Source organism: Apodemus sylvaticus, chromosome 17 (genome assembly GCF_947179515.1).
Source record: "Apodemus sylvaticus chromosome 17, mApoSyl1.1, whole genome shotgun sequence".
Lineage (NCBI taxonomy): Eukaryota > Metazoa > Chordata > Mammalia > Rodentia > Muridae > Apodemus > Apodemus sylvaticus.
Window position 1 is genome coordinate 18,822,470 of NC_067488.1, and position 6,816 is coordinate 18,829,285.

A 6,816-nucleotide genomic window follows, 5' to 3' on the forward strand; every position below is an offset into this window, starting at 1 on the left:
AAAAAGACCAACGGATAAGTACAGCCTGTGAAGATATCTGGGGAAAAATTGACTATATGGCATGAGATGGAAACTTTAGAGAAATCGTATTCAAAATGGGGCCCTTTGAAGAGTAAAAAAAGAACAGTGCTATGAACTATGTTGGGGCAGCATTTATAATCTAGGACTATTCCCAAACAGAGTCATGTGATGAACCTGAATAAAATTAAAGATAGACTTCATGCAGTGAAATATAAACATAACCAACTTCAGAACAAAATTTTAATAAAAAATATGTTTACAGAGCCTCACATAGTGTAAACACAGAAGCAAGAAAATAACAAGTTTTAAGAAGATTTAATTTCAGTCACAATCACCAAAATGCAGGCAGAAGTATTGCTGTGATAATTAAACATGTAATCAATATCCTTGAAGAGAAAAGGCAAATGGAAAACAGGAACAAGATACATTTTCATTTCCTATCCAAGGCCAGAAACATTGCATAACGACATGGACAGACACTTAAAATAACTCTAATCCAGGTTGATATGATTAAATAAAAAGTAAAAATGGGAGCCTAAGATTCAAAATTGCAATCATCAGTATGATACTTTAGGTAAAACAATGACCAAAATACTTATGCCATGAGTCAAATCTGAGTTCAATGTTCTATTAACTGCCACATGTGTAGGCACAGTTGAAAAGTCTCTATGTAAGCTTATAGCCTTCCATCATTGCACTGAAGAGGATTGATAGGGATGAGTACCTGCTAGGCAAGTACTCTACAGCTGAACTACATCCTGGTGATGTAGTGGTAATGATAGAAATATATAATATCGGCCTCTGTGTGCCTTTCCTTTCCAACTTAGGCCCGGCAGAATGGCTCCCACAAAGAAGGGTGGCGAGAAGAAGGGCAGTTCTTCCATCATTGAGGTGGTGACCCAAGAATACACCATCAACAATCACAAGTGCATCCATGGAGTGGCCTTCAAGAAGTGTGCTCCTCGGGCACTCAAAGAACTTTGGAAGTTTGCCATGAAGGAAATAGGGACTCCAGATGTGCATATTGACATCAGGCCCAATAAAGCCATCTGGGCCAAAGGATTCCATAAGGAATGTTCCATGTTGCATTAGAGTACGTTCGTCCAGAAAACATAACGAGGATGAGGATTCATCTAAGAAACTCTACACATTGTTGACCTATGTGCCTGTTACCACATTCAAACATCTACAGACAGTCAATGTGGATAAGCACTAACTTGCTGAATGTCAAATTGCAGAACTGCCAAAAAAATAATATCAACTTGATTAGATTTAGAATCACCTGGGAGAAATCTGGTCATGTCCTGAAAGCTATGGGCATTTATGACACATAACTACAGAGAGGATACCATCCAAAATATGCGTTGGGGTCCCAACTGCAAGGAAAGAGAAAAGGAAGAAGCCAGTAGGGTGCCAAAATTAGCTCTTCTCTCTTTTGTCGGGATGGGTAGTTGTAGGTGTGGTGTGTGGGTGTGTAAAACAACAGTAATTAAAGAGAGATCACAAATTCAAGATAAAGCAAGAGGAAAAAGAATGTGGGAGGAGGGAGGAAAAAGGCAGAAGAAAAATTATGTGCTTAAATTTTAATTTTTAAAAAATGTTCACTGCTGAAAGGCCCTCCAAAACCCCTCTCCAACCCCCCCCCCATAAAAACCTTAAAATTTTTTGGCCTATATAATGTCATTACTCTTTAGCAAGTTGTAAGAAAACATTTTATTCTATTAGAAACAAATTTAAATTTCATGAATCTATCTAGTTTCTTTGTATCTTAAAATCTAATTGGTAAAGACCAGCAGAGTTTAAGTACTCCTTATTTCATAGTATGAATTCTTCTCTGTAAGCATTAACTTTGGTATTTTCTAAAGAAAAATACAGATTTTTTTGGTTAATATGAAAAAAATGTGTTCTAGTATACGTAGTCAATCAATACAAAAGATATTCTTCCTTTACCAAAAATGGAAAGAAAAATCAATATCAATATAATCTAATTATAATAGAAAGTAGAATGGAACTAAGAACCTGAATATCTGTCTTCACCATTAGTACGCGTCTCAGTGCAGATATTTTTATCTAAAACTCTGTAGTGTTAAAATAAATATAAGCCATGTCTTTATGAGTTCTATTGCTAGTTCAATTCATCTGGAGAGGAATTTTTGGCTTTATACAAGTAACCATTTTATGGTCTTTTGAAATAAAAATTAATTTTAAAATTTTTGGTTTTCATTGTATCAGTTTTAAACTCTGTCTTTGGCATGTTTTTCCACAGATCTCAGGTTTTGCTCCCTCACTCCAGCCCCAGTGTTGGCATGCATAAAGCTTCCCCAGCCCCTTCTACCAACAGCTTTGTGGTGAGAGAAGCACAATTCGGTGGAACTATTCATTCGCATGAGGCTATAATTTTTTTCCAGTAACTAACACTTCATTAAGTTGAAATAGTTTCATTATGAAAGGAAATATTACAGAGAACTTAACCAATGAATGGAAAATTACTGTTTCCAACTAGTTTGATTCAGAAGAAATTAGACTGAATGTTAAAGCTTGCTAATCAATTTGGTTTATGGTTTGAATTTTCAAATTATTTTAATAGCTGAAGAACAAAGACAGGCTTCTTTAAACTTGTAAGTACCACAGAGAAACAAGACATTACATATATAAATGTTTGCTTATGCTTTAAAGTGTGGCATTTGATGACATATACAAATATTTAAATATTTTTCAAAATTTATCACTTTTTAGTTCTGAATTTTAAAAAACTTTGTTTCTCTGTTTAAGATTTGTTTTTTTTAGTTAGTGTATATTTTGCATATCCATGTATAAATGTGTGATGAGATCCTAGATGCTCGCCGAAGCCAAACTTATTGGATCTCTGGAGCGTCAGCACACCACACTGTAAGCAGCATGATGCTTGGAATATAACTCAGGTCCTCTAGAAGAGCAAGGCATCATTTCTTTGGCTTTCCATTCTTAGTTAAGCACATAAATTCAGTCTCCTTCACTTCATTCATTGATCTCTTCACTCACGCAATAACCACTTAAGGCAGACACACTTGATCACAGGAATGGACTAGAAATATCTGGAGCTAAATGTTCAATAGCATGTATTCTCCCTAGAAAACACATTTCAAGAATATTGCATAAATTGCAGGAACAATGTCATAATTATTACACTGAGACTGTGGTTGGAGGTGAAGGACAGTGTGTGAGAGATGCTTTTTGCTAAAAGTAATGTTAATGCCACGTTAGAAAACTAAGCAGGGCTGGCTTATACAAAGGAGCAAGAGCAGGAAAGAATAAAGAAAAACCATCCAGAGGTGAGGCACAGCAGAATTCATATGAAAAATGTATGCTGAAAACAAAAACCAACTAAAGTTCAAACAGAAAGAACTAAAGAGAAAAGAGAGCTGGCAAGAAATAGACCATGGAGATTTAACCAGGGATCACCCACAATTTCTATGTCCCATGAACATGATAAACTTTAGCTCCTTGTTCATTGCTCAGGCCTAATAATACTAACTCCAATGGCTGTTAAGGATTAAGGAATTAACATCCATTTAGTATTGGATAACAAATTGGTTCACTCTTCCCTGTGAAAGACTTTATTTCCTGTACCCAGCAATTTTTAGCTGCTTATACCCTTTTGTGTACAGTTGACATCTGCTGGGATTTCCCCTGGCTAATGTTAGTATGTTTATCATTGTTGTCCTTACTAAGCAGGTAATATTGGTATATCAGGTGTGTGTGTATGTATGTGTGAAAAATATCATGGTGTAACTCTAGTCAAGCAAGTAAAAGACCTGTATAGCAAGAACTTCAAGTCTGAAAAAAGAAATATAAACAGATATCAGAAAATGGAAAAAATTCCCATGCTCATGGGAATCAGTAGGATTAATGTAGTAATAATGTTCATCCTACTAAAAAACAATCTATAGATGTGATGCAATACCCATGAAATTTCCAACTCAGCAATCTACAGAACTCAAAATGACAACTCTCAACTTCATATGGGAAAACAAAAAAAAACTCATGATAGGTAAAATAATCCTGTGCAATAAAACAACTTCCAGAAGTATCACTATACCTCATTTCAAGTTCCACTACAGAGCTACAGTAATAAAACCTTCACAGAATTGGAACAACAAAAAGACCCAGATATTAATTCACACACCTATGGAAACTTGATTTTGGATAAAGAAGCCAGAAAGGTACAATGAAAAAAAGAGTGCATCTTTAGCAAATGGTGTTGGTCTAACTGGATTTCAGTATGTAGAAGAATGCAGACAGAAAAATATCTATCACCTTGCTCAAAACTTGAGCTGAATTGGATCAAAGGCCTCAGCATAAAATCAAACACAGTGAACCTGAGAGAAGAGTTAATGGGGAATAGCCTTGAGCACATTGGCACAGGAGACAACATCCTGAATAGAACAAAAATAGCACAGACACTAAGATTGAAAATTAATAAATGGGACTTCATGAACCTGAAAAAAATTTTAAGGCAAAGGTCATAGACAACAGGAAAAAATGTCAGCCTATTGAATGGTAAAAGATTTTCACCAACCCCCCATCTGTCAGAGGGCTGGTATTCAAAATATGTGAAGAATTCAAGAAACCAAGCATCAAGAAACTAAATAATCCAATTAAAACTGTGGTACAGATCAAAACAGAGAATTCTAAACAGAGGAATCTCAAATGGCTGAGAAGCCCTTGAAGAAATGTTTAACATCCTTTAGCCATAGGGGAAATGCAAATCAAAACGACTCTGAGATTCTATCTTAAAAATTGCCAAATGGCTAAAATTATAACCACAAATGAAAGCTCATACTAAAGAGGATGTGGAAAAATGAAACACTCCTTATTGCCACTTGGGATGAAAACTTCTATAGTCACTATGGCATCCAATATAGTATCTTCTCAGAAATTTGGGAATAGATCTACCTCAAGCTCCAGGTATGCAAATCCTGCTTATCTTCACAAAGGATGCTCCATCCTACCACAGGGACATTTGCACAACTCTATTCATCATGGCTTTATTCATAGTAGCCAGAAACTGGAAACAACATGGATATCCTTTTTACAGGAAAATGGAAAAACAAAATGTGGTGATTTAAACAATGGAGTATTACTCAATTGTTAAATACAAGCTATCATGAAATTTTCAGGGAAATGGGTGGAACTAAAAAAAAAAAACATGCTGAATGAAGAAACTCACAGAATGACAAATATGGTAAATACTCACTTAAAAGTAGATATTAGTCTTTAAGTAAATGATAGCCAGGCTACAACAAGCAGACATAGACAGGTTAGGTAAAGAAGATAGATTTAGTGGGGACACATGGATATTCATGGGAAGGGGAAATAAAATATATTTTGTGGGTAGACTGGAGGTGGGTGGGTTTGTGAGTGTAGGTATTCAGGTGGCAGGGAGAAGGTGGGTTGAAAGGAGAGAGGATGGTGAGAGGTTGGGGTGAGGCATTTGGAGAGTGGTATAGAAACGGAGTACTGTGGAAACTTCCTGGAATCTGTGAGGTAGATCATTATAGGACTCCTAGTAATGAGGAATAGGCAGAGTCAAATACGCATGTCTAGTCAGTTGAGACCTCCAGTTGTAGGACTGGGTTGCATTTGATGTGTTTATAAAAGGATAAAGAGAAGGGGAAATGTTCTGTGGAGGTGTGGTGAGGTATGGGCAAGGGAGAGCCTCAGCAGGCCCATGCTGAGTCATGCCTTCCCCATGAAGGTTCATCCACATGACTGTATAGTATAAAGTTTATTCAGGCCATGGGCAGGGGAGTTAAGAGAGTAATAGGGGCAGAGAAAGGCGGGGGGGGGGGGGGGCGGGAGAGGCAGGAAGGGGAGAGGAAGGAGGGAAGAGCAAGAGAAAGCAAGAGAGCAAGGAAGGGCAAGAAGCGACTTTGACAGTGGGTTAGGCCTACCTGGCTGTTGCCAGGGGACCATGGGGCAGAGCTTGGACAAGATGTTAACAGTGTTTGCTTGAGTTGCTGTCTGACAAGGTCTGGTTGAGATAGCCAAACAACCCAGGCTGATGCTAAAACCAAAAATGATGCCTCACAAACAGACACACTTCTGTTTGAACATGGAGAGGTGGATATGGTATTTGCATGAAGCCTTCACTTTTATGTTCTAGTCTCTTTGGTGTAGGAAGGTATTTTTCAGGCTACCCAAAGAGAAACCCGGACAAGATTGCAGCCACTAAACTTTTTAGCAGCAGTCTGTCCTGCTTAAAAGATCTACTGAGGCAACAGGGGTACAATACTTGTGGTAGTAGCCAACTAATATCTGATTTAACTTGAGGCCCCCTCCATGAGAGGGAGCCCATTTCTGACACTGTTTGGGTGGCCAGGAACTGGAGACTAGATGACCCATAAGCCTATGGTAGAACCAAACAAAACTGATCAAAAAAAATCAATGAAATGGTTCTTAATATTGTGCTACAGTCAGAGATGGGTACCTTGTTGCATCCTCAAGAGAGGGGCTTCATCTACACTAGCTAGGAGCAGAGGCAGAGACATTAGTGGAGGGAGAGAATCAAAATTGTGAGTCTCCCCTTCTGAGCTGGGGGAATCTGGAATCCCCCTGAAGGGGAAAGGAAAAGCTGCAGAAATCAGAGGGGATGGATGGTACCAGAAGAACATGGCTCACTGAACTAAGCAGTTAGGGTTAGGGTTAGGGTTAGGGTTAGGGTTAGGGTTAGGGTTAGGGTTAGGGTTAGGGTTAGGGTTAGGGTTAGGGTTAGCCATCTAGGGGTTCATAGAGTCAGAAGAACAAGGACCAGGT

At 38.0% G+C, this 6,816-nt stretch overlaps 1 pseudogene; it reads left to right on the forward strand.

Annotated features, from left to right (window-relative positions):
• The first annotated feature begins 840 nt into the window (after positions 1-840).
• LOC127668059 (60S ribosomal protein L31-like) lies at positions 841-1,237 on the forward strand (annotated as a pseudogene).
• Positions 1,238-6,816: the final 5,579 nt, after the last annotated feature.